This window comes from Perognathus longimembris, chromosome 28 (genome assembly GCF_023159225.1).
Source record: "Perognathus longimembris pacificus isolate PPM17 chromosome 28, ASM2315922v1, whole genome shotgun sequence".
NCBI classification, from domain to species: domain Eukaryota; kingdom Metazoa; phylum Chordata; class Mammalia; order Rodentia; family Heteromyidae; genus Perognathus; species Perognathus longimembris.
Genome location: NC_063188.1, coordinates 98,959,429 through 98,980,794, shown reverse-complemented (window position 1 = coordinate 98,980,794; position 21,366 = coordinate 98,959,429). Strand labels below are relative to the sequence as shown.

Here is a 21,366-nt window from a genome sequence, read left to right as displayed (position 1 = left end):
GGCTCTTTCTTCAAGGTTCTCTTCACCAGTTTGCAGCAGAATGCCAAAGAAAGGGATTCTCCAGCAATTTAAGTGAGAGGGTTGAGAATTCTCCTCTCACTTAATTTACATGACTACAGTGTTTCCCTGGGAACCTTTGCTCACATAAGTCAATCTGTAAGCACTTCAAAGGGAAGTGTTGTCAGAATTGCCAGAGATCAAGAGAATCAGCAAAAGTGATCATTGTAAAGCTCTTTGAAACTGAAATGTCTGTAGAAGTTGTGCTGACTGGAGATTTTGATCATTTAGGCCCATGTACTCCCGCACTCATCCATTCCCTTCAAAAATTCTTTCCATAGGCTTCTAAAAAAATCAATAATTAGACTCAATTTCAAATCCACCAAAGAAGAGTCTTCTGCCTACCTAGTTCCTTATGGCTAATCTCTCCAAACAAAATTAGCCTCAACTGGGTATGATGACATAGGCCTAAGGTCTTCGCTACTTGAGGGGTACAAATGGGAGGTTCAAGAGTTCAAGGCCAGGCAGAGCAAAGTTAGCTAGACCTACCTCGAAATCAAAACACTGGGCATAGTGGTGCAGGTGTGTAATCCAAGTTGTACAAGAGGTCGAAAGGAGGCTTACAGTCAGAGCCAGGCTCCAGACACAAACTCGAGACTATACCTGAAAAATAACTAAAGGGGCTAAAGCGTGGCTCAAGTGATGGAGTGCTTGCCTAGCAAGCATTCTGAGTTCAATCTCCTGTACAAATAAAACACAACAAAATATAGCTTCCATTCAAATGAGGCTTGGCAATGCTTCTCACTTTTGAATATGCGTTTGAATTTCCCGAGAATGTCTAGGAACATACAAAATCCAATTCAGTAGGTTTGGGCAGCAAGCATGAGATTCTGCACTTTTAATAAGCTCCCAGACATGCTGGTGCTGCTGGTCTGTTCACCAAACTTTCAGTAAAGCAGTCAATCTATGCATTTTAAGAACCTGGCTGAACCTTTATACGGACTGAATATTCAGTGCTATTTAGTTGCCTTCCTAAGGTAAAGCAGTAGTGCTCCAACTTGAGTGAATAGCCCCTGGAGAGGCTTCTCCAAACACGAACGGGGTTCTACCTCCAGTGTTTCTGAATCACTAGGCCTAGGATGAAGCCTAATAGAGTTTTCCACAGTAACATTGTTACTGGTGGCCCACAAGCCACACTGTCAGAGCACTGCCAGGAAACATCCTAGTAATTAAAAAGGCAGTCTTGTCTTATACAACAGATAGGGGATACAAAAGTTACTTGTTTGCCAGTTCATTCTGAATGATACTGAAATAACTATTGTGCAAAGGATAGTATACATCTGAATATTTGAAGTTTGTATTAGGCAGATATGTTGGACCCAGTGGTCTGCTCTGCTACCTGTGTCCAGGTGCTAACATTCTGTCAAGGGGATGAATAGAAAAAATACACTCAAAGATGCAAGAAGAGAGATTGCATATGCATGCAATGCACATGTGTGCATGTACACACACACACACACACACACACACACACACATCACTCATACCAGACATGTGTGGCTAGGATCACATATCTGATTGCCAAAGATTTCTTTTTTTTTCTTATTTATTGTCAAAGTGATGTACAGAGAGGTTACAGTTTCATACGTTAGGCATTGGATACATTTCGTGTACTGTTTGTTACCTCGTCCCTCATTCCTCGCTCCCCCCTCCCCCTTCCCTTTTTCCCCCATGAGTTGTTCAGTTCATTTACACCAAACAGTTTTGCAAGCATTGCTTTTGTAGTCATTTATCTTTTTTACCCTGTGTCTCTCGATTTTGGTATTCCCTTTCAGTTTTCTAGTTCTAATACCAGTATACACGGTTTCCAGTGTACTCAGATAAGATACAGAGATAGTGCAGGTACACCACAGGAAGGGGATACAAGAAGATCATCAATAATAGAAGCTACAGTTAAGGATTTCTTTCTTTCAAAACTTCCCACACTGGGCTGGGGATATAGCCTAGCGGCAAGAGTGCCTGCCTTGGATACACAAGGCCCTAGGTTCGATTCCCCAGCACCACATATACGGAAAACGGCCAGAAGCGGCGCTGTGGCTCAAGTGGCAGAGTGCTAGCCTTGAGCGGGAAGAAGCCAGGGACAGTGCTCAGGCCCTGAGTCCAAGGCCCAGGACTGGCAAAAAAAAAAAAAAAAAAAAAAAAAAAAAAAAAAAAATTCCCACACTGGGTTATCTGCCATTTGCCTTTGTAGAAACTTCCCTTCAAGAAAACACAAAGGGGGGCTAGGGATATAGCCTAGTGGCAAGAGTGCCTGCCTCGGATACACGAGGCCCTAGGTTCGATTCCCCAGCACCACATATACAGAAAACGGCCAGAAGCGGCGCTGTGGCTCAAGTGGCAGAGTGCTAGCCTTGAGCGGGAAGAAGCCAGGGACAGTGCTCAGGCCCTGAGTCCAAGGCCCACGACTGGCAAAAAAAAAAAAAAAAGAAAGAAAGAAAGAAAGAAAACACAAAGGTACAGTAGGAAGAGAGTTCAGGGTCCAGACTAGAGTTTTGTCAAGGAGAAAGTCTTTGTCAGTTGCCAGAGGTAAGGTATCCACAGAGAAAATCCTAGCAAATAATATTCATTCTTTTAGTTGTTGTTGGTTGTGGGGCTTGAACTCAGGGCCTGGGCACTTTCCCTGAGCCTCTTTGTGCTCAAGGCTAGTGCTCTACCACTTGAGCCACAACACTACTTCCTCATTCTTAACTACTGTTTGATATCAGTGCTATTAGAGAGAAATGAAGAAGTTCAATAATTACCAATTTTGGCCTAGTGGAATATGCATTGCTCCTGAAGCCTAAGTCCTTCATTAAGTCACTCAAGGGGTCTCAATCTCATCTTCTGAGGAAAAGAAATCACAAATATTATCATACCAAAGTCTACTGAGTCTTCATAACAAAGGCATTCTCTCCAAGTACCATGCCAGAGCACATTTCTGAACTTTTATCTTAGGTTTCTCCCTATTTCAGCCCCCTTTAGCCCACCTGTTAGCCTACCTTATCAACAAAGCTGTGGGATTCAACTAGAGAAATCCTTGAAAACATCACAAGGCACAACCCACTAACAGGTAGATTTCTTTGGAAGATTATATAGCATTTTCCCTTCTCACACTTTACCACCACATCAACAAGGCTCTAGTATAATAGTGGATTACAGCTCAAAAAACAGGAGACCAATGAATGTGTAAGGGAATGTGTAAAGTCAAGAGGAGAGACAAAACAATGGTAATAGAAGAATCTGAAGCTACCTCTCTGTACATCAGTTTGATAATAAAAATTGGGGGGGAAAAAGTAAAAAAAAAAAAAAAGAAGAATCTGAAGCTTAAGGTACCTATAGCTACAACAGCCATTAAGTGCATCTCTGACATTACATTACATTAACATAAATCCTCAATACAAAGTCTTATTTATCTCAGTTCCTATTATCTGATACAGGCAAATTGGTTGCGTGGGGGATCACAAGGTATGCTTAAGGAAAAAGAATATAATCACAGAACTAGAATCAGATATGGATGTTATAATTATCTGACAAAAGCTGGCACCAGTAGCACATGCCCGTAATTCTAGCTACTCAAGAGGTTGAGATTTGAGAGTCTCAGTTCAAAGCCAGCCAAGGCAGCAAAGTATGTGAGACTTAACTCCAATTAAGCACCAAAACAAGACCAGAAGTAGAGCTGTGGCTCAAGTGGTAGAGCTCTAGCACTGAGCATAAAAGCTCAGGGATAGTGGGAGGGAGAGGGGAGGAAGACGAGGAGGGGGGGGAGGAGGAAGGAAGAAAGAGGAGGAGGAGGAGAAAAAGGAGGTAAAGAAAGAAATGCAGTAAAATACTTCAATTATTGAAAGAAAAAGATACCACCTTAAAATTGCATATCCCCTCTGTACACCACCTTATTAATAACAATAAACTTATTTTTAAAAATCTTAAAAAATTGCATATCCCAAGAGTCATGTTTCAAAGTGAAGGGCATATAGAGACTTTTGCAGACCAAAACTGCATTTATCACCAGCAAGAAATATTAGCGAAATGTTATCCAGGCAGAAGAATAATGACACAGGTCAGAAACTCAGATCTACATAGTGTTGAGGAAAGAATAAATGTTAATTAAAAATGATTTTTTTTAATTTTTGGAAGTGGTGCTGTGGAAGTGGTAGAGCACTAGCATTGAGGAAAAAGAGCTAAGGGACAGCTCTCAGGCCCCAAGTTGAAGCCCCATGACCGACAAAAAAAAAATCAAAACTTTTTCCTATTCTTAATGGATCTACAAGATAACTATTACTTTAAAACAAGGATGTAATCGATTATTATAATATGGGTAAGTCTAGAATGGCAGCCATGTAAGAAGGAATCTGAGGAAGGAAATGAGATTGTTCTATTTTGAGGGCACTACATGTGAAGCTACATAGTCTTATTTAAAGTTGAGCTTACAATGAAGTTTAAATGTGTATTATGAGTGTTAGGATAACCACTAAATTGTGTGTGTGTGTGTGTGTGTGTGTGTGTGTGTGTGTGTGTGTGCCTGTACAGGGGACCTGAATTCTGAGCCTGGGCACTATCCCTGAGCTTTTTTCCTCAAGGCTAACACTCTACCATTTGAGCCATAGCTCTACTTCCAGCTTTTTTGTTGTTTAATTAGGAGATAAGAGTTTCATGGACATTCCTGCCTGGGTTGGCTTCAAACCACAATCCTCATATCTCAGCCTCCTGAATAGCTAGGATTATAGGCGAGAGCCACCAGGCCCAGCTGTAAATATATTTTTAGAAAGTATAATTGATATACTAAGAAAGGTGGTAAATGCTCAATTAAAACTTGGAGCTGGGGCTGGGGATATGGCCTAGTGGCAAGAGTGCTTGCCTCGTAAACATGAGGCCCTGGGTTCAATTCCCCAGCACCACATATACAGAAAATGGCCAGAAGTGGTGTTGTGGCTCAAGTGGCAGAGTGCTAGCCTGGAGCAAAAAGAAGCCAGGGACAGTGCTCAGGCCCTGAGTTCAAGCCCCAGGACTGGCCAAAAAAAAAAAAAAAACTTGGAGCAGTCAATAAAAGCAGAAAAACAATGAAAATATAGCAGAACAATTGTAATCAGTACCTACTAATATAAAGCATATTGATCTACTCCATCCATTTGTTTATATTTTTCTGCTAAGACTGATGCCATTCATACCTTTGTTTCTGTATGAGGAACATCTATGTAAGATCTTTTCCCAATTACTTATTGGGACTTAAAATGCAAATGATATAATGAGTGAAAAGACCATATTGTCCATAGGAAACTCACTTTAAAGGCATGTATCAAAAGTAAGCCATGTTAATGTTAATCAGAAGACAGCTCAAGAGGCTAAATCAACTTCGGACAGAACATCAGAATTCATAAAAATAAGTAAACTGAAGGGCAGTACAGAATGATAAAGGCATCAATTTCATAGAGAGATGCACAAACCGTAAACATGAATGTACCTAACAACAGAACTGAAAGGAAAACTAGGTAAATCCATTGTTATAATTGGAGATCTCATCTTCTCCCTTTCAGTGGTTGATAGAATTAATAACAGACAGCAAATAAGAATATGGATGACCTGGACTGCTCTAGGAAGTATCATGTTCAGACTTTTCTAAGAAGAGCTTTATAAAGGTATAGAAGTGAAATTGCATAATCAAGACATTGCTGGCAAGGAGAGACTCCCCTCCTCCACCCAGGAAATGTCTGTAATTCTATAAACAAAAAGCTAGGAATACGGTAACTGTAGAAGAAGGAAGGAGTAAGAATAGACCACTGTCTTCTAAGATGTGTTCTAGGAAAGCTCCCTTTGATGCTATAATAAAAGCAGGATGTGTAGCCTGTTTTGTGCATTAAATGTACATTATCATACTGAATGCTCTCCTCTGTAAAGAAATCTATTTAATTCTGTCCAGTTTACATTTCTCAAAATTACTGGATATGGACACTTTTTAGGAGCGTATGTCCATTAACATACCTAGGAACTAATGAGAATTAGAATATACTCTAAAATTATTAGCCCCCAAATAGAAAAATGCAGGCAATAAAAGCTGAGGTTCCTTCGATCTGGGAGTAATCTATGGAAAAAGGGTAATTTTGGCTTAGAAGTTTCCCACCTGGGTGAATAGAATGAGGGTGATGCTGTTAGCCATAACAGGAAACAGGTGGAAGAACAAATTTGGAGGAAAAGATTCAGCTGTTGGATTTACACCAGTTGAAATACTGCCATAGCCTGTATTTGCAAATCTTCAGAAGGCAGATGGAAATTCAGATCTGGAGTGTGGAAAAGAGATGAGGTATTGTTGTGAACTGGAGATTGGTCATCATAAAGGTTAGAAGTCAAACCATGTAAATGGAATTCATTGCCCATAAAAAAAATTATTCTGATGTGACAAGATCAGAAAATTCTAGAGACAGTGTCTTGGACCATATTTGTAAATAGTCAAAGGTAGAGCATTCTGTTAGATGGAAACTGAAAGGCTAGGTAGAAAAGTGAAGGGAGAGGGAAGTGTTGAGTGATGGAATTCATCATACAAGAGAGGGAACATACAGATATTTACCGAGCACTTTTGTTTGCCAGGCACATAGATCAAGAGGATGGCAGTAAAGAAATCCTGCCCAAACCGGCATTATGGTTCATGCTCATAACTCTAGCTACTCAAGAAGCAAAGATTGGATCAAGGTTCAGGACAGCCCATGCAAAATGTTATTGAGACTCCCATCTCAACCAATAGCTAGGCATGGTGGTACATGCTTGTTATCCTTACTACACAGGAAGCATAAATTGGAGGTTAGCAGTCCAGGCTTGCCCCAGTCATAAATACAAGGCCCCATCTAAAAAATAACTAAAGGAAATAGGGCTAGGAGCACTATTCAAGTTGTAGAGCACCTGTCTGGCAAACATGAAGCCCTGAGTTCAACCTGCAAGTCAAAAGTTAAAAGATCTAAAGAAACCTATCAGAATCCATTGGAAATTGCAATATCTTTAATCATCTCAGGTAAGGAAGATGTTAGTGCATATTTCAAAGCTCTTAGGAAAGCAAGCATTAGTACAAAGTGTTTCAGAATGGGGAAGCAGAGAGGATAAACTGCTAAGAAGGAAAGGAAAGCTGGAACTTAATGAAAGGAATTGACTTCAGAGAGAAGGAAGGTTATGGCTTTGTATGGATATAGTAGCAGCAATTTGAGGGTAATTTCCATCTAATGTCTTTAGGTTTTCTCTGCAAAATAGAAAACTAAGGTCAACAACTGAAAGTGAATCTTGTCAAGTGCAAAAGAAATGGAACATTCTAATATCTGTGGTCTCAGAGACCAATGGACAAAGGAATATGAAATTAGGTTGGTATGTGGAAGCAATCTCTTTCATGGAATTTGAGTATGAAGAAAAGAGTCAGTCTCTCCTCAGTCATTTCAAGGTAAACAGCAACATAAAGAACTTGAAGTGAAAGTAAAGCGAATTGAGAGAATTCACACCAGATACAGAGAGAAGGCTTCTTAACTCTTATTTTTTTATTTTTTTGGCAGTTGAATAGCTCATCAGAAGAGACTGAAATGACCTAGAATTGCTTCAACACAGTTGAGATGGTGTGACCTTCAAGTCGCATCATGAATTCAATAGTTCTCAACTGTAGCTGCATGTTAGACTCACTAGGGGAACTCAAATAGATTTTGCCAAAACCTCACAAGCATGAACTCTCATTCTATTGGCCCAAAAACCCAATGTGGCCCACAGACTGACAGCATCTGCATCTCCCTAGACTTTGGTCATATGCAGATCTACTGAATCAGAATCTGCATCTTCACAAGAACCCCAGTTGCTTTGTGTATACATGCAAGATGGAGAATTACTGGACCAAAGCAAGGGGCCCAACCTTGGCCACTTTTCTGAAGCACATCTGGAAGATTCAAATGTACAATCACATGAGACTCACTCCACTGCTGGAGAGAAAAGATTGTTTTAAAAACTTCACTAAGGGCTGGGAATATGGCCTAGTGGCAAGAGTGCTTGCCTTGTATACATGAAGCCCTAGGTTCGATTCCTCAGCACCACATATATACAAAAAGCCAGAAGTGGCGTTGTGGCTCAAGTGGCAGAGTGCTAGCCTTGAGCAAAAAGAAGCCAGGGACACTGCTCAGGCCCTGAGTTCAAGCCCCAGGGCTGGCAAAAAAAAAAACTTCACTAAGCTCATGTGATAAAATATTATCTCATTCTACATACACATACAGGAAAGCCATATAAAAATTATGAAATCCAAATGAGGCCTGGAGTTGATCATCTTGTACCAAAGTCAGTTTCCTGGTTATGCAAGATGTGATGGCTAGGGAAAGCTGGGTAAGAGACACATGGGAACTTGAACTGTATTTGGAACTTCTGGTAAGTCTTCCATTGTTGTAAAATGAACAGACTGATCATGTGTTCCATGAGAAGCAATGGTTCATCATCATCTAAGAAGTAAACAGGCCAGGTGCCAGTAGTTCATGCCTGTAGTCCTAGCTACTCAGGAGGTTGAGATCTGAGGACCATGGTTCAAAGCCCTCCTGGGCTGAAAAGTCCCCGTGAAACTCTTACCTCCAATGAATCACTCAAAAACTAGAAGTGACACTGTGGCTCAAGTGGTAGAGCACTAGCCTTGAGCACAAAGAGGCTCAGGGACAGCACCCAGGCCCTGAGTTCAAGCCCCACAACCTATGCAAGGAAAAGAAAGGAAAGGAAAGGAAGGAAAGAAGTAAACAAGCTCTATCACCCCTGGCCAAGGGAGCCATTGGAGGAATTTAAGCAGAGAGAATACAGGTTTGGATTTGAGTTACAGAAAAATAAACATGGTAGTGGTATGGAGGGCAGATGTCAGAGAAAAGAAAATGATGACTTAGGATGTTGTTTCTGTTGTCAAATTATAAGTATTAGAAACACATCAGAAATGGAGGGAATGGGGTGGGAGAGGATGGATTTGAGAGATTCAGGAAGCAAAACAAACATAATTTGAAGGCCGTAAGGATTCTCTACCATGTCTGTATGTTCGTCTTCTAGAAAGCTTTAAGCCCTTGCCAAGACACTCTAAGGTGATGTGGAGCCGGGGGCAAGGGACCAGGCATTCACACAGCTCCACGGTGGACACAATGAGAAGGGTTGAGAGGGGCTGGCACAGAGGCTCAGGCTGAGAGCGTGGAACTGGAAAGCACAGATTCAACACACAGATCCTCAAAGGAGGAGGAGGCAGTGAAGGCACAGCCAGGAAAAATGAGGAAGGCAGTCTTTCCTCTACTGGTTTGATATTTGAAAAACACTGTAAAGCTTTACGTTAAAACGTGTAAAGCCACAATTCTTACAACCTAGCTGTCTAGTCATGGCCTCACTAAACAAATTGTTCTGCGAAAGTCTACAGAGTACTTCCTCTGCCATGAATGCCTTCGCTTTAGAGTGGCTTCGGGCTTGTTTCCTGTGCAGCTTTTCTTTTGGAATCCAGCCAAATGCTGCAACAGGTGCAGCCATGGCTGCTCCTGCCCCTGCTTCTAAGCCAGCAAAGCCTCCTCAGCTTTCTCACTGCTAGGAAGCCCGCAGAGTTCACCAACATTGTTGTAAGAGCATGACCATGCCCTCAAACTTTAAATGACAAGCAGCCCATACTCACAGCCTGGTATTCACAAGGTAATGGATGCCAAAGCCACCTGTCTCCAAGCCATCTTAGACCAGGCAATTCTAGCTTGTTAGGAGGCCGAAATCTGAGGCTTGTAGTTCAAAACCAGCCCGAGCTGGAAAAGCCCAAGAGACTCTTATCTCCATTTAACCACACACACAAAAAGCTGTAAGTGGAGCTGTAGCTCAAGTGGTAGGACACTCGCTTTGAGCACAAAAGCTCAGGGAGAGTGCCCAGGCCCTGAGTTCAAGCCCCCCCAAAACAACAACATCTAAGGCTTCCCATTGAGAGCTACTTGCTTCCAATTGGGATCTCCGTTTATAAAGCTATATGCAAAGCATTGTGAAAAAGAGTTCCATTTCCAATTACCTCCTTGTTACTAAAAAAAGAGAAGCTACAAACCCTGCTACTTCCATCATAATAGTGCATAAACATTTCATAATATGCAATAGGCACATCACAGATTTTAAAAATTACTTGAAGTGGTGCATATGAGATAGAAAAAATTAAGATGGTATCTATAGGTTCTTAAATTCCATACTGTCTTCACTTTGTAGTAACTAAGCTATTTCAAGGTAATAGAGTAACATGTAAGTACATCTATTTTTCCTCTTTCTTTGGTAGTACTACAGATTGAATTCAAGACCTACCACTTGCTAAGTGAGTGCTGTACCACTTGAGCCACATCTGAAGTCCTTGTGTTTTTTAGTTTTTCAAATAAGGTCTTGCTTCTGTCAAGCTGGCATCAGGACCACAATCCTCCTACCTCTGTGGGGATTACAGGCATATGCCACCACCCCCAGTTTGTTTTTGAGATAGAATCCTTTCAGGGGGGGCATCAGCTGATCCTCTTTCTGCATCCCAAGTAGCTAAGGTTGCAGGCTTGCACCACCACGCCTGCCTAGTTACCATCTATTTTTTAAAATGTTATTGTCAAGGTAATGTACAGAGGGGTTGCAGTTATATATGTTCGCTAGTGAGTACATTTCTTGTCAAACTTGTGAAGCCAAAGTTAGAGTTGGTGGTTCATGCTGGTAACTAAAGTGATTTCAGCCTAAAAGGAAGAAATGTTAAAGTGAGAATTTAAAAATCTCTTTATTTTCAATTTGGATGTGCTATTTCTTTCAAGAAATGCATACTTCAATAACTGCCTTGTATTCCCTTGAGAGACTGGATAGGAAAACATATTGCTATCCTTTTATGTCTTGAAATTGCCACAGTATCTTTGACAAACATGAAAGTAGGTATACTCGCCTTAACAACCTTGTATTTCTACATGTTGTTTCATTTTTATCTGTGGGTTTTTTGTGGGGGGGTTGTTTATTTGTTTTTCCCCTTATATTTTTTTATTTTTTTTAAATTTGTTTGGCTGCTTTCTCCTGAGTCTCTGGGAAGTAACTAGTACTTTTACTTAATCACTTCTCAGTATGTAACTGTTTCAGGACACACAAGGGGAATGCTAAAGAGACCACACGAGATATTTTGGCTTGTCCAGAATGTTTATCTTAAGTATTGTATGCCTTCTCTCACGTACACTGAGCTTGGAGCAGGGATATAATGACGATTAAAACTACTTGAAAGTGGAGCTGTGGCTCAAGTAGTAGAGTATCAGCCTTGAGTGAAAGAGCCCTGCAAGAATGCAAGGCCAAGAGTTCAAGCCCAAGCACACACACACACACACACACACACACACACACACACACACACACACACACATTGGCTCCTTTCCTAAAGAGTAAAAAGAAAGCTGGGTGCTGATGACTCACCCCTGTTATCCTAGCTACTTAGGAGGCTGAGATCTGAGGATCCTAGTTCAAAGCCAGCCTGGGCAGGAAAGTCCATGACACTCATCCCCAATTAACCACCAGAAAACAAGAAGTAGCACTGTGGGTCAAGTGGTAGAGCACTAGTCTTGACCTGAAGAGCTCAAGGACAGCACCCAGGCCCAGAGTTCAAGCCCCATGACTGACCAAAAAAAAAAAAAAAAACAGTGGAAAGAAGATGCTGTTTCATTATGACAAGTGATGCAGTAGATGTGTCCACACACAGAGGACCGAGGAGAGCTTAATCTTCATTTCCACTGCAGGCTTCCTAGAGGAGATGACATCTAAGCTAAGCCTGTCATTCCTCACATCCTCTAACCAGAAGGGAAGGCGGAGGACTACAGCTTAGAAGTCCACTCACTGTGCGGCCCTTTTGGAAAAAGCCCCAGTTTCGTACTAGTGCTGACTCGGAGCAGATTTTCCTCCACTTTTTAGGGCTCTAAAAAGTGCCATATGGACCCTTCAGCCTGCGATCAGATAAGTCACTGCAGCATAACATGTTTAGTAAACTTTGCCAGTTACCACCCACAATGAGACATGCTACTTCTCACAACTACTATACCTCTCTCATCATGAGAGAAGCAATTGTTCTATGGCAATAATAGTATTAGACAACAAGGAAGAACATGAGATTTCTGGGCATTCAGTTAATCCATCATGCACCTCGGGAATAATTAAGGGAGATGGGGAGGATTTCTCACTATGTATAGTACTGAACACCTGTGATAGAATTTTCTGTTGGGCAGCTTGTCTATTTTGTCTCATTCAATAATCAACATTACAAAACAGTAATCAAATTCTGATAATCAGAAAACTCAGGGACCATAAGGGTAATTTGCACAACGTCATCAGAAAGTGGCTGAGTTAGACGTGAAACTAGTCTGTTGGATTCCATGTCAGGCTCTTTCAAGGACAACTGGCTCTCTGGAGCTCTCCCTTCTTTCCATGTTTCCAATGAGTCTCACTAGTCTTGAATTTAAATAGTCACCTACAAATCAACAAGGAAAATACAAAACATCCCAATAACGAAAGAGGCAAAAAGCTTGAATAAGTCATTTCTGAAAAGAAGAGAGCTACAGGGCATGTGAAGAGGGGGCTTAGCTTCAGTTACCAGAGGAACACGAATTCAGACCAAAATGAGACATCAGTATGTACCTATCAAAATGGTAAAAAAAAAAAATTTAAAGACTGATAAAGTGAAATATTGATGAGGATATAGGACAACTGGAAATCTCATGTATTGCTATGCTCACTCTGTGGTTCCCAAACTTTCACCTCAGGTCTGTAGACACTGTGGTGTAGAGGGGCTGGCTGCTACTAGCTTCTGAAATCTCATTGGCTGAATCTCTTCCTCATACCCTCTTGGTAACTGGAAATTGGCCATGGTGGAGGTGTTTACAAACACATACAAACCAGGGCTATTGTCAGAAAATGGATAAGCATTTACCAATATGTCACCATATGTACTTGAGAGAAGTGAGAACCTTCCAAAGGCTATGTCCAGGAATGGCCATAGAAGTTTTATTTGTAAAATTCTATAACTTAGCTATGGTGAATAATGAACATGGATGCACAAGTGGCTTTTCTGTTTCTAACTTGGACTCTTTTGGATAGATGCCCAAGGGTGGCATCAATGCATCACAGGGAAGTTCTATGTTTAGTTTAGTGTTTGGGTAGGAATCTCCAAACTAACTTCCAAAGTGATCATGCTAGGTTACATTCCTACCAACAGTTAATTAGGGTTCATTTCCCACCACATCCATACTGGCATCTTTTGTTGTTTATATTCTTGATGATGAACAATCTTACTAGGAAATCTCCATGTTGTTTAGATTTGTATTTCCTTTATGGCTAGGGATGTTGAGCATTTCATCATTTGCAGGGAAATGGATAGACCCAGAAAAATTTATGTTAAGTGAAGTAATTCAGGCTCAGAGAGACAAACAGCACATAATTTCTCTAGTGTGTAGAAGTGATATCTAAATGATAAACAATTATGAAAACACATACAGGGTCATATGCATATATACATAAACAAATTAAAGTATGGTATACTCAGGGGATGATTCCAGTGGTATAACTCCTCTAAGCAACTAAAGAACAGTTTAACAAAATGAATACCAGGAGGCTGAAACATGTAGCCAGGAGGGAAGAGGTTGTGAAGGGGACGGGGGAAGATGGATGGAGAGAGGAAGAGTGGGTAAATATAGTTATTATATTCAATGAACATATGTGAAAATGGAACCATGTAATTTGAAGGTGTGGATGGGGCTAGGAAAGATGGGGAGAAAGAAGGAAAGGATGACAGTGATCAAGATGCATTGCACTCATACACTGATGTTGAATTTTTTTCAAATCCAGACTGGAAATATCCTACAAGGTCCACCAAGGGAGGAATAAAAAAATAAAATAGAATAGAATATTACTCACCAAATAGAAACAAAAACTGCTGATAAACAAGCATGGATGACTCTTATAAGCCATTGCTTGCACAAACCATAACAGATACAAAAGACCACATCCTGCATAATTGCATGTGTCAGAAACTCAAGAACAAGCAAACCTAATCAATGTTGATAGATTTCAAACAGTTTTCCTCTGAGAGTAGTGGAGGTATTCAATGAGAAAGGACAGAAGGGGCCTCTCCATGCTGTGCATATTCTCACTTGATCCGGGCAATGTTCATGTTGGGATCTACATCTTAAAAAAAAAGAAACAATCCTTAAAACACTTAAGACTGCTATACTTTATATACAATGCCTCAATGATGAACACACACACACACACACACACACACACACACACACACAATTTAGTGACCCTGCTAGTAAGGGGAAAGAGTTAGATTGCCATCCCAATAGCAGAAAGCACCCAACAGTGGTGAGGACCAAAAGCAGAAAGGCAGCCTGAGTCTTGGCAGACAGATCAGTTCAGTTTTCCTGACATCCGACACACTGCCATCATGGCGACTTTCAGCACCTGTACTGGTAGCAGTGCCAATACATGGAGAATTCGTCTCCACCAGTACATACTCCCCAGGCACATCACTGCCTGGGAAGCAATCCAGTGAACACATCAGCTGTCTCTCCCACACACCTACTGCCATAACAGCAGAAATCCAGAAATGTAAAGATAGGGACTCTTATCCAACTTGGGCAGGATGCCAGCATTCACTGTCAACAGAGAACATTGAAGCCTGAGACCTTACCTACTGAGATGTTCCAGAAGGATGCAAAGAGGCTTCTAACTATATCAGTAAGCTTTTTTGTTATTCAAATAACCAAAAGCCTTTAAAAATGCCGGCTTCTTTTATCTTCAGCAAGAAGAAAAATGAGACATCATGTCATCTCACAGTTCTCCACTCCTGGCAAGCTCCAGGCCTAAGCCTGAGGAATGCGTTCTTGTTATCAGTATACTCGGAACCTACCACACCATTAGCTTTAATCCTTAATGAAAATACTGGAGAAGTCCAGTTGATAGAACTAGTCACATATTCACAAATTTCACAGGGCCACTTGAAGAAATATGTTTACATACCTGCTGTTGTGCCTCACCCTCAAAAGATTAAGTATAAAGAGCTTAACTTTCCTCCTATAGGGTTGAATTTTAGTGCCACATAACCACACTTAAATATTCAAATTCAAAACATTGGAGAGTTGGTCTGAGGATGGTTTAATATTCTGAAGATACTGTATATTCCAGAGGCATTGGGCATTATTGTACATTATCTCAGTTTGGTTCAGTCATGCCTATCTATGATTAACTCCTCCCCGTGCAGAGGGCCTGATTTAGAAAACACTTCCTCCAGGAAGTCTTCCCTTAATCCTCTGCACTTCTCTCATCTTAGAAATCCATACGGATTTTGGGGCAGGAGATATAGCCTAGTGGCAAAGAGTGCTTACCTCGTATACATACATGAAGCCCTGGGTTCAATTCCCCAGCACCACATATACAGAAAACAGCCAGATGTGGCGCTGTGGAGCCCCAGGACTGACAAAAAAGAAATCCATATGGATTTTGTAATTGCCTCATTGCTAGTCTTTCAACCATGAGAAAAAAAATCAAATAAATTAAAGGCACCTTATCAGAAGTGGAGCAGTGGAGTAACAGAAAGGGGGAGAGACCCAAAAGGCCAATGTTGTGGGCAACTAGAAGACAGTCTTACGGGGAAATCTCTAGGAACCAATTTAAAACACACTCACCCCAGAATGAGCCCACCCATGGAGAGGGAGCTGGGTTTTCCAACATAAACTCCCATCTGTCATTGCTGGAGGGCTGTTCCCATTGGGTGTTCATTCCCCAGCACTCCTGGCCTGCCAAGCAGGTGGCAAAGTGGGCTCTCCAACAAAGAAGTGTGGGTGCTGGCATTTGAAGTCAGGCAGGTGTGCTCTTGGGAGATAAGGGCCAGAGGATACAAGAGGGTGCCAAGCACATCTGCTACAGAATAAGTTGAAACAATTGGCTAAGAATCTCTTGTGCTTGCTGGTGTATGAATGCACTTTGGAAGTATATATACTGAAAAAGCAAAGGCCAAACGTCAGCTAAATCTGCACATCTCGGAAACTCATAAGCAGTACATTAAGGCTCACACATGAAAAATGCAATCCAAGTGTTTAATCAGTACCAGGGAGCAAAGTTGTCATCCAATTATTACTACCTGGTTTTCCTTTTCAGATGAAAGGAAAAGTTTTCATAAGCTTTTGCTTATAAAAGAAGCTGCCCCAATATATATTTTAAAAAAAGATAGTCGGGCTGGGGATATAGCCTAGTGGCAAGAGTGCCTGCCTCGGATACACGAGGCCCTAGGTTCGATTCCCCAGCACCACATATACAGAAAACGGCCAGAAGCGGCGCTGTGGCTCAAGTGGCAGAGTGCTAGCCTTGAGCAGGAAGAAGCCAGGGACAGTGCTCAGGCCGTGAGTCCAAGGCCCAGGACTGGCCAAAAAAAAAAAAAAAAAAAAAAAGATAGAGACATAATCCTGCCACCTTTAAGCCAGTATGGCAACAGTGGTTCTGATCTTCATTTCGCCAGGGAACTAGGTGTTGCATTAGTGTTTTATTCCATCTTCCTGCCTCAACTCTCCATCCTTCCAAATCCAGCTGCCACACTGCAGGCAGAGAATTTCCCAAAACATGATTTTAATCATTTCAACATCCCCTGCCTAGAGCCTTTCCTTGGCTGTCAGTTGCCTACAGGACAAAAATCTGTCTTCCAAGTTTAGCATATGAGGCCTTATGTGGTTTGGATCTTTCTTTCCCCTTTAACTTTCCTGTCACAACTTTCCTAGGATTTCTCACCACCCTGAATTACCTCCATTTTCCCTTGCATCTTTGTGGTGCCTTTTAGACTTTGCCCATACTGGACCTTATTTATTCTCCATACCAGCTCCACATCCCTGGATACTCCTCTGCTCATGATTAACTCCTTCCCATTCAGAGGCCTAATTTCCAAGTTACTTCCTCCAATGAGTCTTTTCTCAATCGCTTGCATTTCTCTCATCCTAGAAACCTATACAGATTTTATAATTGCTTCATTGCTAGTCTTTTTCTGGAATTCTCTGTGAGAGCAAAGGCATATCCATCTTGTTCATGTGGCTTAAGACTTACAGTTACTAAGAAGTTTCATCAAATGGATGAATGACAAGTTGCACTTGCCTCACTACAACATTTATGTTTATGAACATACACCTCATTTCCTCCTCATCAACATGCACACACACACACACACACACACACACACACACACACATCACATGTGTCCTGTGTTCCAGCGTAAGATGACTCCCTGTACTTAACCATACTCTTTAGCCATTCCTGTCATAACAATGTGACACTTCACTTTGTGACTCACCTGTGACAACTAATTTGGAAAGCCTACCTAAAGTCTCTCCACTAAACTAAGTTTCTTAAGGGTAATATTACATTTTAATGTTCTTAATTTCCCTGGGCTTTACCTAATGCCCAGATAGTATAGATACTTAACACATGTTGAATATTTGGATCAATAATTCACAGAGTCTATGGATTTAATTGCTACAATTGGCAATGAAGTACAGAAGACTTTTTCTAATTTTCAGGAAAGCAAAAATGCTCTGCCCTTCCACATGTCCAGTGTCTGAGACCCAATACAGAACTCACATCTGTGAACATGAAATTTTTCATCAGGAAAATAAGCAAGTCACTCTCCTCAGTAAAGATTCAATCATCTAGAATGACACCTTTGGGCATTAAAATAATCCTTGCTCTTGGCTGGGTGAACCACTTCCAGAAGCCCCCTGTCAGTGAGACAGCTGAATTGAAGCCACTTGTCAGTGACAGCAGGGCTGGTATTCTGAGGGGAGGTAGATGAGATGTTCTGAGGGCTCTATGGGTGTTTTCCACCTCTGCAGTAGTGAGCAAAATCAGCTACTGGAAAACAGAATATTGCATAACATCAGGACCCTATAATGGTAGAGCCTGCAATGGTGGATGGGAAGGTGGGATTGGAAATAGCTAGAACTGGGGAAAAAAAATTCCAATTTCTTTTCCTTGAAGCCTCTATTATAACAAGATCGAGTCACATGCAATATTCTAGGTACCATCAACAGCAGTGGGACTGTAAACCAAAGGACTATCATCTAAAGGCCACTGTGAAACATAAACAGATGAAATCACATCAGTGCTCAAGTCCTCTAAGGCATCCAGAGGGATACATTCCAGTTTGCCTGTGATAGTCCCATCTTATACTTTATGTTCCTGTGAAACTACACAGTTCTCTCTTGCACTCACAAGAGTGTTGTAGTTTATATAAATGTTATAGTCACACTACTCAATGACAGCTTTAATAGTAGGGACAGAATCTTCACATAGAGATGACTTTGGATGGTAGTTCCACAGGACTGTTTATACTCGTCTTTAGAATTCTGTATTTTTTCTACTTTTTTCTACAAAATATCCAATGCACATGAAAATTTCAAGCTGCCCTATAATTACGCATAGCACATAATTATTTCAGTCCTGAATCACCTACCTACACTATTTCGCTACACTTATATTTTTTTTTAGATTATACTCTAACAATATCCATTTGTCTAATGAGACCAGCCGTTTGTCGGCAGCATGTAAGTGATAGGACCAAATTCAATGTCATCTGTTTATTTAAGATGTAAATGATATGCATGTAGCACAGTAGCCTTTGGGTACAAATGAAATATCATTCAGTGTCACCAGAGAGAATAGAAATCAGCAAGAAAGAACACCGGAGGTATGATCAGCACAACTCTATTGGGCTCCTTCTACTCTTAGTTGCCTGAGATGCAGGAATCAGACAAAGTCCCTGCCTTCATAAAACACATATATTCTAAAGCCAAGTGCTGTTGACTCACACCTGTAATCCTACCTACTTGGGAGACTGAAAACTGAGGACGGTGGTTTGAAGCCAGCTTGAGGCAGGAAAGTCTGTGAGACTCTTGTCTCTAATTAAGCATTGGAGCTGTGATTCAAGTGGTTAGAACACTAGCCCTGAGCACAAAAGCTCAGGGACAGCACCTAGACCCTGAGTTCAAGCCCCAGGACATACACATACACAGACACAGACACACAGACACAGACAGACAGACAGACACACACACACACACACACACACACACACACACACACATATATTCTAGTGTTCAACTGCCTTGGGAGAATGATGCTACCAAAGTCCTAATACACTAATAAATCCCCAAGCTGTCAGCCCTTTTGCACTAACACATCTATAAAGTTTTAGTTCTTATGAGTGTGTGTCTGTGGGGGAAGAGATTACATAGGAAACACATATGATACAGAGGATACTATTTGGACTGATGAAGAAAGCTCTTTTCATACCTGTTTTCTTGATGTCCACCTGGCTGAGCATGCTCACCACTGAGAATGGCCTGTGGCTTCTCTGATATTGCTGTTATACATATCTGGTGTTCGTTGGGTGTCAACATGCAGTATGGGTCAGAATATTGTTACTTGCCCTAGAAGACTTTGCCATGTCTAACCCTTTGATTCTGCTTTGTCAGTAGCAAGTCATGCTATGGTACTGTGTTTAAGCCTATTACCAAAAAGCAAACTTATCAATATCGAAATGTCCAACACAAAAAGATTAAGAAATAAATCTTTATTTTGTCAAAGGAACTTCCATTAGGAGACAATTGTCTATCCTAAGATTTAAGTTTGTGCTGATGTACTTACTAAATTTGTGACCTTGGGCAGGTTAATCAAGCTCCTTCAGACTCATTTTCCTCATATGCAAATTAGCATGAGAGTAAATGAGGTAATAGATGAATCATTCTTTATACAATGCCCAATACTTAGTAGGCACTTAATAACTTTCAGATTTCTTCTTTTACACCCATCATCTTTCCCTGCCTGGTCTGGAATCTTTCACTTGATATAAACAGTGATCTATCTAGGGAGCTAGCCAGAAGATCATGGGATCATTTTCAGGCTAGAAGCTTATACTGGAATTAGACTGTCTTAACTTTTAAACACATTCCCAACTATTCTCTTTAAATATTTATAGTGATACATGCTACTAACTTCTCTTACCCACTAATCAAAAATATGTTACCTTTACATTTTGAGTGTACTTTTCAAAAGCAACTGAAGAATATCCATTGTTCAAATAAAAAATAATAGGAAGGAATCAAAACAAAACAGTAGATATGGGATATTCTGTTTATTCATTTGGGGTTTCAGCCAAAATTTACTGGGTACCAGTATATATGTGTGAGAAACTGTAATGAATAGTTTGTATTCAATTTCTTATTTATTCTCCAACAATCCTGATGAGATAGCTATAATTACTGTCCCAACTTTACTGATGAGGGTTTCAGTGGTGTACAGGCAGTGGGTCTCTACCAAGGGTGCCCCCAATAGCAACCCTGCTGGAATGGTCATGTCTTTAGCAAACTGAGTCACAAGAAAAATCATAGCCTTGATCATCTCTTTGTCAGACCTCTGAAAATCAGAGAAAGGAAGACAGTAGCTGAGATGCTCCTATAATTTTTTAAGGGTAGTAGATCTGGTTGAGAACAGAGAAAAAATATCATTCCAGGGAGAAAAATACCTTAAGAGTAAAAATACTGCTCCAAGTACTCATTACTTTATGATTCATAGTCCATCATTCAGCAGAACATGCATGACCCATGTCATTAGAACATTTTTCTTGTTAATTCTTTCTTCAGCCACAGTTTTCATTGTTCTCAAGCTTAGAGTTTATTAGAAAGGTAGCAAGTTCTTTCAAGAGAAACTAAAGAGTTCATCTGGTAGGGACATTTATTCATTATTTTGCCAGTTCATTGGAGATTCAGGCTTCCAGTCATAGTCCTCAGATATCGATCGGCCTCCTGAGTGTCTAGGATTACAGTTATGAGCCACCAGCACCTGGCCAAATTGACTACTTTCATCAGAAAGTTTAGCCTTACAGATTCTTTACATTATCAGGATTTTTTAGTGTATTTTTAAGCAATACTAGGGTTTGAATTCAGCCTCACACTTGCTAGGCAGGGTTACTTTTTTTTTTCCTTAAAAATCCAAGGCTTATTTCCTTCTAGTCTAAGGCTGCTTTGTTTTTCAAGTCAAGGTTACAAACTGAGCGAGCTTGTTGGGGGAATTACGAAGTAGGGTTATCTTAGCTGCTTTTCATTATTAACACCCAAATTATGAATGTTTATCCCCTGCAAAGTAAGAAACAAAACAGAAGTGCTTCGCTCTCAGGCCCAAACAGGCATTGCAGTACTGACACAGGCAGCAGTTTGGTGTGTGTGCAACCAAGCACCCACGGGCAAAGGAAGCCTGTGAGTAGACAGTCCCATCTTTGGCTTCAACCACGGCTGAAATCTAGTGTCCTCTGAAAATGTA

At 40.9% G+C, this 21,366-nt stretch overlaps 1 protein-coding gene across 1 annotated transcript in view; it reads left to right on the top strand.

The window, feature by feature from the left end:
• Nucleotides 1-21,366, top strand: part of Ptchd1 (patched domain containing 1) — a 52,373-nt gene that overhangs the window by 10,706 nt on the left and 20,301 nt on the right. The gene's annotated exons all lie outside the window — the stretch shown is intronic.